The following is a 12483-nucleotide window of genomic DNA, read 5'->3' as shown; positions in this document are numbered from 1 at the left end:
TACAAAATGGTTGGTTAGAAACAATTTACTGACAATAGAAGGTTCTGTGTGGCACCTTCCCCTTTCTTTTTGTTACAAAGATAATCACCTGTATACAGCTCAGACAAAAGCAGGAATAGTAGCAGCAAATATCAGGATAGTCTACTGTACATGTTAGTTCCTAGTGAATTAATGAGCTGCGCCCTTGTAAAATATTGGTTCATATCACACATTGGGCCTGATTCAGAGTTAGGAGCAAATAAAAAAAAAATCTTAAATTAAGCTAGACACACCTCTTCCCAACTATAAACCTCTCTGCACATTTTAAATCTGCCCTCCAATCAGTGACGTGCGGTTAGGGCAATGGCTGTGGAGGCACACATGGAGATGGGTCTGAGTGCTGTGGGGCTGGCTCACCTCCTACTCACTGTAACTCTCCCCACACTACACTAAGGGGTGTATTTACTAAATTGAGAGTTTTTAAAAGTGGAGTTGTTGCCCATAGCCACCAATCAGATTCTAGCTATTATCTTCCAGAACGTGCTAAATGTTAAGTAGAATCTGGTTGTTATGGGCAACATCTACACTTCTAAAAACTTTCACTTTTGTAAATATACCCCTAAGCTTCAATGTCCATGATTCTCCTATCTGCACTATGTATTCTCTTGCTGCTGCTGGCTGAGCATTGATCTCTAAACACTGCAGTGCACTTCCTGGTCATCTGACACTCTCCTACCTGCATCACTGTGTCTTCTATTGCTGCTGCTAACTGATCTCTGATCTCTAATCATTGCAGTGCACTTCCTGGTCACCTGACACATCCAGGAGGCATGCCTAGATTAGCTCTCTTTCTGTGCAGCTTACTGCCCATGGTGTGGCCCCGCCCCCAGCTCTGCAAGCAGTATCTGACTATACAGAAGTGAGGCTGAGCTGTTGCTGCCTCATCTCTCGTCTCGCTGCAGTCCCAGGGAGCTCCACAAAGCTGGTGAGTGTTAACTATAAAAATGAGTACATTAAATGAAGTAGATGTTTATAAGTTATAAATATTTTCTTTGTATTATTCTAATACTTTTTATATCAAATCTCAGGAGTATGACAGGGGAGGCTCTGCCTACACTGACTGCACGTCCCTGCCTCCAATGTGAATGATTCTGCATCTCTGTACTCAGCCACTATCAGCGACACACACATGACAATCCCATAACCTGCCCATGACACTCCCATAATACGCCCATGACACTCCCATAACACTCCCATAACACATCCATGACACTCCCATAACACGCCCATGACACTCCTATACCGTGCCCATGACACTCCCATAATGCGCCCATGACACTCCCATAACACATCCATGACACTCACATAACACACCCATGACATGCCCATGACACTCCCATAACATGCCCATGACACTCCCATAACACACCCATGACACTCCCATAACACACTCGTGACACTCCCATAACACACCTATGACACTCCCATAACATGCCCATGACACTCCCATAACACGCCCATGACACTCCCATAACACGCCCATAACACACCTATGACACTCCCATAACACACCCTTGACACTCCCATAACACACCCATGACACTCCCATAACACACCCTTGACACTCCCATAACACGCCCATGACACTCCCATAACACATCCATGACACTCCCATAACACACCCATGACATGCCCATGACACTCCCATAACATGCCCATGACACTCCCATAACACGCCCATGACACTCCCATAACACACTCGTGACACTCCCATAACACACCTATGACACTCCCATAACATGCCCATGACACTCCCATAACACGCCCATGACACTCCCATAACACGCCCATAACACACCTATGACACTCCCATAACACACCCTTGACACTCCCATAACACACCCATGACACTCCCATAACACACCCTTGACACTCCCATAACACACCCATGACACTCCCATAACACACCCTTGACACTCCCATAACACGCCCATGACACTCCCATAACATGTCCAAAAGCTGGATCATCTCCATTGCGTAGCACCTCCCAGTCACCGCCCAGGAATGCCAAATACATATTTTAAAACAGAGATTTGTGTGTCTCCCGTGCGCCTCAGTTGCATCTCTGACTCTGTGCATACAGGATATAGATGCATGCGTCCTACATTATATTTATATAAATGACACAAGTTCAGGTTTCCAGAGTTTTCCTTATTAGGTGTCATGTCAGTTTGCTGAGTGAGATAATGACAAGTATGTATGAAATATATGTGAAGGGGCAAATGTAGATGTTTAAAGGTGAATTTGCTCTTATTAATCTGGAATGGCAAATGCTTCAATCCTAATTTACAAAGACTTGTGTTTTACATTACATTACATTGTCAAACAGCATTAACCACAACGTGGGATTATTCACCCATTATGACAAATGTGCATGATCTACAATGTCGCTGTTTAGAAGTGCATGTGCTACGCATGTGTGAGAGGGCGCTGACATGCTGTCTTCCATAGAAGAGAATCCTTGGCCATAGCTCTGCGACACAGCAATGCTCACCACTATGCCACCCCCAAAGCAGGCATCCTAACACATCCCATGACAGTTATGCTTGTATCTCTAGTTTTACGACACTGCCCCAAACGAATATGAACACATAAGTGTATTTAATAGATAAAAAATTGTTTGGGAACATTAATTAAAACATGCACAGGGGTAATTTGAATAAGTGATTCTACTTAACATTTATCTAGCACAATATAGAAGATAATAGCTAGAACCCGATTGGTTGCTATTGGCAACATCTCCACTTTAGTAAATATACCCCTAAAGTGTAGTTGTAGTGTGTGCAGACAGGTTAAGTAGAAGTGAGCTGAAGTGGAACATAACATTAAGCCTCAAGGACTCCCTTACTGTCCAAGGGTGACATGGAAAAACTCTCAAAGTCAAAAGACTGCCCAAGGTAAATAAATAATGACAGGAGATGAGACAGCCGCCTGAGCTCCTCTACCCCTCTCACTCCTGCTGACTAGGGACAGCGCTGACAGGTTCTAGCTGCCTGTTATACCAGCACTGCTCCTGTGTATCCCATAACATAACCCTGGATCCTGGCTGCAGAGAGTCTATTTGCCAAACACGTGTTCAAAGCCACCTCACAGTCCAGGTTTGAAGGATATCCATGCACAAGCACATATGCATTTTAAGAGAGGAGTGGGCCCATGTGCAGTCTCTGTGCAGGCCACCCCCCTCTCCCACTAACACATGCGCATATCTCAGGGAAAATGGCGCTGCAACCTGCACCCATAGGCCCTCATTCAGAGGCGTTCGCAAGAAGCGAGCGCTCGTTCTGAATGAGGGCGGCCGCTTCTATTTTTAAGTGCCGCCTCCTGGTCGCTAGCTAAGCTGTGGGTTACCACCCACAGCTTAGCGACCGACCAGGGTGATGGTCGCGATGGTCAAGACCATCGCGACCATCGGGGCTTGCCACGAGACCCAAAGGTTGGGTCTCGGCAGCCGCAAGCCCCAGGGAGCTTCCTGCTCTGATCGAAGCTCTCCACTGACTGCTGATGTCAGTGCGGCCGCCCACAAAACGGCAGGCGTTCCTTAAGGAACGCCACCATTTGTGAAACCATCCCCCCGCCACGCCTACAAAATGGGTCAAGCTGTCGATCAACATCGACAGCCGCCCCTTTTGTAGTGAGCTCCGGAGCGAGAGAGTTTATCTCTCGTTCCGGGGCTTGTGCACACGCAGTGCGGCCGCTGCGCGTGCACAGGGCCTTAACATGAACCCGGTTGCGAGCGCTCAGCGCTTGCGCCCGGGTCTGAATGAGGATTATAGACTATACATAACTGTCTGCCAGGTCTGCAGAAAGGTATGCATAGTAGTCTGTGGTTGGAGGGTGAGCAGTGTGGGCCCCCGTTAACTCAGGGGGCCCGTGTGCATCACATACCCTGCACCCAGTGTAGATAAGCAACTCTCAAAATGGCTGAAGTACTGCACTAATTAAATCACCTGTGCTCAAGCATGGATATCCTTCAAGCCTGGAGTGTATGGTGGCTTTGAGGACAGAGGGTCTGTTTCAGAGATGGACACTAATGCTAATGTGTGCAAAGATCACCCAAGCATAAAGACGCCCACTGCTGCCTTCTTACCTGCGTGTGACGTTGCATACCTGCGTAAATATCGGTAACATCGGTGGCCATCTTGACTTTGGGAGCTCTACTGACAGGCAGAGCTGCGTCGGAGATCACAAGGACTAATATATGCACGCCTATGTAACAGTGTTCAGTCAGACACGCCTGCGTTTTTCTGACCACTCCCTGTTACCACCCCAAACGCTGACAACATGTCACTCACTTTGCGATGGATCCTATGTGCGTCCGTAATGGCAGTGCGATCGGTGTACATGCGCAGTACGGCTTATAACATGCACGATGGTAAACAATCGCTCAATCTGTGTGAGAATCGCATTAGCATCCATCTCTGAATCAGCCCCAGAGTTTGGAGATGCTGGGCTAAAGCTTTTTGCACACATTGGGGTAGATGTATGATAGCGGCACTTAACGTGCCGCTATACCGCTTCCTGCTTCGCCTCTTTACTGAGGCGAAGAATGAAGCACTACCGATGAGATGTAAGAACATCTCATCAGCCTTACATCTCATCAGCCGGAGAGGGGGAGCGTTAACTCCCCCCTCCGGCGCTACCCGCTAGAGACAGCAGCGCATCAGCCTAGTGCGGTATGACCGTTTGTACATGGCCCTGCCGCTCGGTGCTGCTATCTTGTAGATAGCAGCGCCCATAATGACAGGGGTGCATAGCGCCCCTGTCATTTACCGCCCAGACCCCCGATCATATATCGGGGAGAAGTGGTATCAGCGCACATAACGTGCGCTGATACCGCTTCAATAATTTTTATGGATTTCATTTCAATAATCTAAAAAATATTTAAATCTAAAATACTTGAGATGTCAAACAAGTGAAATAAAAAGATAAAAGTAAAAAAATATATATTGTTAAATGGTAATTCTATTTTTTTTGTATAAATTCTGTAATAAATCTAATATTAACTCATAAAAATTTGGTTTTTAGTCGTTGTTTTATTATTGTGCCACAAAAATACCACTTCTAGACGTTTCTGTGGATTTCGGGTCGGATTCAGCTTGGATCGCAGTTGCTAATATGCAAGCAATTGGCCGATTGTTGCATACTGTGTATGCATCGCAGCGTGTGTGCGCGAAACGGCTACTTCGATCGGGACTACGATCGCAGTGACTACGCAGACCCATCGCAGAGTGATTGACAGGAAGTGCCGTTTGTGGGTGGTGATGGGGGAGTGGCCTGCGAAACGCAGGTGCGCCAGTGCATTTGAATGCCGTTGCATGATCATGGATAAATTATCCACTGCGATGCCCTACGCAGCCTGAGGCCTGATAGTGTACATGGTTGTTAGCAATTTCTGAGTAAGGTCAGGCCTTGTGCAGGTGTGTGTGAGGCCGCGATGGTACTCGATTGCACCGATGGTTACGCAGTCTTGCTAAACATTATGGAGGGATGTAGTCATGTTGCTGGCAGACGGAAAGCCGGGCTTCGATATACCGCCGACCGAATCCCGCCGCCCGTCAATATGCCGATGCCGATATCCCGAATGTGAACAGGATACCAACGGCGGCATCTCCAAGAGCAGGAATCCCGATTGTCCGGACGGGTAAATAACTGCTCTGTCCCCTGTGAAGGGGGGGGGTTAGGCTTAAGCACCCCTGGGGGGAGGTTAGGGTTAGGCACCCCCCGGGAGGGTTAGGTTTAGGGTGCGGGAGGGGGGTTAGGGTTAGGCACCACCGGGGGGAGGTTAGGGTTAGGCATCTCCTGGGGAGGGGGAGGTTAGAGTACTTACCTACCGCTATTGAGATTCTGAACCAGGCGGCCTTCCACTGGCGGGATTTCAGTCGGCGGCTGCTTATTATACCGATTCCATTACGGATGTGTGTAAGGTAAAGTGGGCGTCCTTATGTAGTGCTGCGACTGCATAGCGATCGCAATTAATTAGCATACAATCGCAGTTGAACTGCGTGCGTAATCGCAGCTGCGATCGCAATAGCGATACAAGCTGAATCAGGCCCTTCAATAACACTTTTCTGTTATCCCGTCCTGGGCCATCGCGGGCAATGATTGAAGCAATAAACTACACCTCCCATCATCTGCTAGCATAACAACACTGCTGTTTGTCTCAGGTATCCTATGACATTATCATGCCTGCCGTGTGATTGCATCCAGTGATCTAACACCTGCAGAGGAGGTAACACAAAATGGAGTTTGAAGCTGGGGGGGGGAACAAACCATACAATCTTAACTTTCCACAGTTACCCACGGTATTTATTTTTTAACAATTCTTTATATAGCGCACACATTTTACGAAGCACATTACAGAGAATATATCAGTCACTCATATCAGTCCATGCCCCGGTGGGTCTAACACTCTAAGGACACACATACACACTAGGGTTATTTATTATTTTAATTTTTTTCAGAAGCCAATTAACCCACAAGTGTGTTTTTGAAGTGTGGGATGAAATATGAGCACCTGGGGGAAACCCAGCAAACACATGGAGAACATACAAACTCCATACCATGGTCAGTAACTGAACTCGTGACCTCAGGGGTGTGAGGCAATAATGGTAGCCGAGTGTGCTACCATATTGTTTCTGCTCACACTCCATACAGTTGCAACCAAAAACGAGCAAGGTCTCCCTCCAGCAATTACACGCAATGTGCGCAGTGTGTTTTCTTGCATCTGCCACATAGTGATAATTGCAATCTCATGTAAATATGTCCAGTACTCTGAGGCATAACATTCCTTTCGTGTTACTGCTAACGCAGCAGGAATTCTAAATGAAACACAAGTGCGGCTTCCCGAGCAGTAGTGTAACTGTAATGATATGTGCTGATGATGATGATGATGACCTCCAATATGCATCTTTATTGGTGTAAAAGCGAAGTATAACCAACACCAGCGCTTATAGTTGCAGACTATGGGGGTCATTCAGACCCACTCGCGAGCAAAGTTCGCTCGCTAGCGGGTCGATGTTGTTAGACTGCGCATGCGCATGACGGAGGGAGCTCCGTCGTGCGCATGCGCGAGACCCGGCGAGCGACGAGAAATACGTCGCTCGGGGTCTCGCACCAAAGGGGGCGTGCTGTCGATGGTGACTGACAGCACGCCCCCTTTGGTGGGCGTGGGCGTGGCGGCCAGACGGAGGCGTTCCCATGGGAACGCCTACCATCTGAGTCCGGCCCCACTGACATCAGTAATGATGTCAGTGGGAGTGACTTTGGCTCTGATAGAGCCAAAATCACTCCTGGGCTTGCGGCAGCGAGACCCTACCGCAGGGTCTCGTCGCAAGCCCGGTGGTCGCGATGGTAGTTAAAGTAACACTAACAACCAATCAGCTCTTGTCATTTTTCAAACACAGGGGTCTGTTTACTAAGCAGTGTTAGGAGACAGAGTGAAAAGTGATAAGGTGCCAGCCAATCAGCTCCTAACTGTCATCTCACAGGCTGTGTTTGAAAAATGACAGTTGGGAGCTGATTGGCTGGCACCTTATCACTTTTCACTCTGTCTCCTAACACTACTTAGTAAATAGACCCCATAGTCTGTAACGTGACAGTTAGGAGCTGATTGGTTGGTACTTTAGAGTCTATTTACTAAAAGTAAAAAAAAAAGTTTTAAAGTACCAGCCAACCAGCTCCAAACTGTAATATTTGAAACACAGCCTGTGACATGGCAGTTAGGAGCTGATTGGCTGGTACTTTCTCTCTGTTCACCTTATCTCCATCCAAGGCTTAGTACATAGATCCCATAGAATGAACTTCATGTATACCCCATTCATTTCTCACACTGCAGCCAATGAGAGGTAAGCTACTCTTATTGGCTATTCATGTGAACAAACCCCCCGTGAACTAGCCAATAGGAAGTTGACAATTATGTTACATGTCTTATAGACAGACAACACTAATTTCAAAATACTACATGGATTAATTCTTGGATGGTTGAGAGTACAGCTTCTCAATCAGGAATGGAGACGCATTATAAAATAAATGTAGAAAAATAGATAATGTGCAATATGTGTGACTGGTCAGTTGTCAGAGACCTGGATGAGCTCAGTGACTAACCTCATTTTACCTCTGTCCCAAATAGGATCCCTGAATATTTTCCTTATAAAATATTAAGGAGTCTACTTTCATAGTAAGCATTTCACAATGCTCAGGGTAAGGAGAGTTCAGCCTGCCGCCTAACAACAACCGGATACTCTATCCACATGTAACCACTAGTGATGGCAGTCTAGTCACAATTAATTCAGTGCACGGTGGCTCCATAAAATAGCGCACACACAGAGGGCTTCATTCAGAGCCGCTCGTTAGCGAATGATGTTCGCACATCTGCGCATGCGTACGGATTGTAATGCGCATGCGCGAACCAGTTAGTGCGGCCGAAAATCGTGTGCTCGCTAAATAGCGAATGCCTGCTAATTTGAGTGACAGGATGAGGCGTTTGTGGGTGGTAACAGAGGAAAGTGCTTTGAAACAGGGAGTGAAGATCAGAACGCAGGCGTGCCTAAAGGTCAAAACGGGCGTTTTAAGGGTGTGCATAATTAATAAAGCAGCGTCATCGACCACGTCACTTGGTTGTTTTATAGTCAGAACTGCTCGCATGATTGCGGTAGGAAAAAGCAACCACAAGAATAGCGAGCAGTTCAAACGCCGTTCGATGTACTGTATTAATCTAATAAATAGCGGACATGACGTATGATGCGAGCAGCCAGGGGGGCGTTTTTTCCGCATGTTTTGTTAGCTCGTTCAGACATAGAGGCGTGAACAGACCGCAAAGAGCGAACGGTTAATTTAAATAGCCACCCCCTTTTTCTGACCGAGCGAGCGCAAATAGCGTCCGGCTCTGAATCAGACCCCGAGAGAGTAATGAATCTCACTACGTTACATGGGAGAACCGGATGTCTAATTGCAATGAGTGCAATGTTTTAATTTTGTTTTTCCAACAAAGAAACGTTCTTAAACATTCATAATTATTCAAATAGGTCGTGAAGTAGATAAAGGGACACATTACACAATACTTGTCTTTTGACCTATTTAAATACTGGGCCTGATTCAGACCCGCTTGCAAGTTTTGTCTTCATAATGTGAAATGCATGCTCAATCGGATTGACTTGGCCATTGCATAACATCCACTTTTTAGCCTTAAAAAACTCTTTGGTTGCTTTTGCAGCATGCTACGGGTCATTGTCCATCTGCACTGTGAAGCGCCGTCCAATGAGTTCTGAAGCATTGGACTGAATATGAGCATATAATATTGCCTGAAACACTTCAATATTCATTCTGCTGCTTTTGTCAGCAGTCACATCATCAATAAATACAAGGGAATCAGTTCCATTGGCAGCCATACATGCCCACGCCATGACACTACCACCACCATGCTTCACTGATGAGGTGGTATGTTTTGTATCATGAGCAGTTCCTTTCCTTCTCCATACTCTTCTCTTCCCATCACTCTGGTGCAAGTTGATCTTTGTCTCATCTGTCCATAGGATGTTTTTCCAGAACTGTAATGGCTTTTTTAGATGTTGTTTGGCAAACTCTAATCTGGTCTTCCTGTTTTTGAGGCTCACCAATGGTTTACATCTTGTGGTGAACCCTCTATATTCACTCTTGTGAAGTCTTCTCTTGATTGTTGACTTTGACACATATACACCTACCTCCTGAACAGTGTTCTTGATTTGGCCAACTGTTGTGAAGGGGTTTTTCTTCACCAGGGAAATAATTCTTCTGTCATCCACCACAGTTGTTTTCCGTGGTCTTCCGGGTCTTTTGGTGTTGCTGAGCTCTCCGATGCGTTCTTTCTTTTTAAGAATGTGCCAAACAGTTGATTTGGCCACACTTAATGTTTTTGCTGTCTCACTGATGGGTTTGTTTTGATTTTTCAGCCTAATGATGGCTTACTTCACTGATCGTGACAGCTCTTTGGATCTCATATTGAGAGTAGACAACAACTGATTCCAAATGCAAATGTCACACCTAGAATCAACTTCAGACCTTTTACCTGCTTAATTGATAATGAAATAACGAGGGAATAGCCCACACCTGTCCATGAAATAGCTTTTGAGTTGATAGTCCCATTACTTTTGGCTCCTTAAAAAGTGGGAGGCACATATAGAAACCATTGTAATTCCTACACCGGTCACCTGATTTGGATGTAATTACCCTCAAATTAAATCTGAAAGTCTGCAGTTAAAGCACATCTTGTTTGTTTCATTTCAAAGCCATTGTGGTGGTGAATAGAGGACAAAATATGAAAATTCTGTCAATGTCCCAATATTTATGCACCTGACTGTATGTCAGCGTGTGTCAGTCGTATGTCCGGGACTGGCAGGGATCTGCCGGGGAGTTCAAGGGAAAATGTAAGATGAATCTTATCTTATGCAGGTCGTACTAGTGTATGGCCAGCATAAACCTAACCATAACACTAAACCTACCCATAACCCTGACTATAACACTAAACCTAACCATAACCCTACCCGTAACACTAAACCTAACCCTAACCATTACAGTAACCCTAAACCTAACCATAACCCTAACACTAAACCTAACCATAAAACTGAACCTAACCCTAACCATTACAGTAACCCTAAACCTAACCCTAACCATTACAGTAACCCTAAACCTAACCCTATCCATAACACTAAACCTAACCATAACCCTAACACTAAACCTAACCATAACACTAAACCTAACCCTAACCATTACAGTAACCCTAAACCTAACCCTATCCATAACACTAAACCTAACCATAACCCTAACACTAAACCTAACCATAACACTAAACCTAACCCTAACAGGAACCCTAAACCTAACCCTAACCATTACAGTAACCCTAAACCTAACCCTAACCATTACAGTAACCCTAAACCTAACCGTAAAAATAACACAAAAATTTACATGTCAACATTATGAATATGTCAACATTTCAATCATGTCGACATTCGTGAATGTAGACATTTTTCTTGTCGCCCCTATGTCCATGTCAACATTGTGACTGTTAACATTCAGAACCTGTCGACATTCTGGTGTCTACATTCTGACTGTGAACATTCTGACTGGATCCTCTCTTGTCCCTCTCTGGCACTGGGGCCAATGTTGGAATACAGCATGCTGCTTTTTTATGGACCAAGTGAATGAAAAATTACATGTAAAAGCTGTATGCTCTAGCAAAATGTATGGAGAAAGTCAGTCCTTGGAAATTACACGGCATTAGGGATAATTCACTGACGTTGCACTTAGGTACAAAATTTACAATGAACAACATTAATCGACAAATAGCTTTAATCTATCTATTGGTGAATAGAGGACAAAATATGAAAATTCTGTCAATGTCCCAATATTTATGCACCTGACTGTATGTCAGCGTGTGTCAGTCGTATGTCCGGGACTGGCAGGGATCTGCCGGGGAGTTCAAGGGAAAATGTAAGATGAATCTTATCTTATGCAGGTCGTACTAGTGTATGGCCAGCATAAACCTATGCAAGTAAATATCTGATTGGTTACTGAGGCCAGTGCAAATTTTGCTGCCAAATGAAGTTTCAGTAAATGACCCATAATGTTCATGATAATATGATTTATTTACTGACAGCAAAGGAAATGTTATGATAACAGAAGTACTTTGCTCTTATTGTCTGTTTATACGCAGACAGGTATGGTAAGTAAAAAAATATATGGGAAAAGCCTGGGACATAGTTTTGCACAAATATGGTATCAATTGTGAGCAACTTCTGAATAATAAACATAACTGTTCTGAGATTCAAGAAAAGGCAATACATGTATTTTTTTTTTGCTCATTTATATACACACCACTTTCCAGGGAATATTGAATCACTCGTAGGGGTCAATCCAATTAGTTACGAGTTGGGTCCTGCAAGCCATTCTCACTGCGAACTCGCACACTGAAATTCATTTGCAATCCAATTCAAAACTCACATTGATTTTTCAGAGTAAATTCGAGGTTTTTGTGCGCACCCCCCAAGCAGGTGAAAAGTTAGTGAAAAATCTTTATTTTAAGGTAAAAATGTCGGGACACAGTGCAGAACCTCTGGTACGCCCCTCCTAATAAGTGATCATGCACTTGGAGGGGTTTAAATTGCATAATTTGGCCAATAAAGAAATACCAGTTTTCAGGTGAATTCTCTAAAAAGCTCAATAATGGGTTAAATGATGTGGGACAGGTATGTGGAGGTGCAAATGATGGGGGATAGGTACTGTATGTGGAGGTGTAAATAATGGGGGACAGGTATGTGGAGATGTAAATTATGTGGGACAGGTATGTGGAGATGTAAATTATGTGGGACAGGTATGTGGAGGTGCAAATGATGGGGGACAGGTATGTGGAGGTGCAAATGATGGGGGACAGGTATGTGGAGGTGCAAATGATGGGGGACAGATATGTGGAGG

At 45.0% G+C, this 12483-nt stretch overlaps 1 protein-coding gene across 1 annotated transcript in view; it reads right to left on the bottom strand.

The window, feature by feature from the left end:
• The window catches only part of ATP6V1C2 (ATPase H+ transporting V1 subunit C2), a 43830-nt gene that overhangs the window by 25793 nt on the left and 5554 nt on the right, over nucleotides 1–12483 (bottom strand). The window lies entirely within an intron of this gene.

This window comes from Taudactylus pleione, unplaced genomic scaffold (assembly GCF_031769625.1).
Source record: "Taudactylus pleione unplaced genomic scaffold, aTauple2 ptg000367l, whole genome shotgun sequence".
Lineage (NCBI taxonomy): Eukaryota > Metazoa > Chordata > Amphibia > Anura > Myobatrachidae > Taudactylus > Taudactylus pleione.
This window is presented reverse-complemented; position numbering and strand designations above follow the sequence as displayed.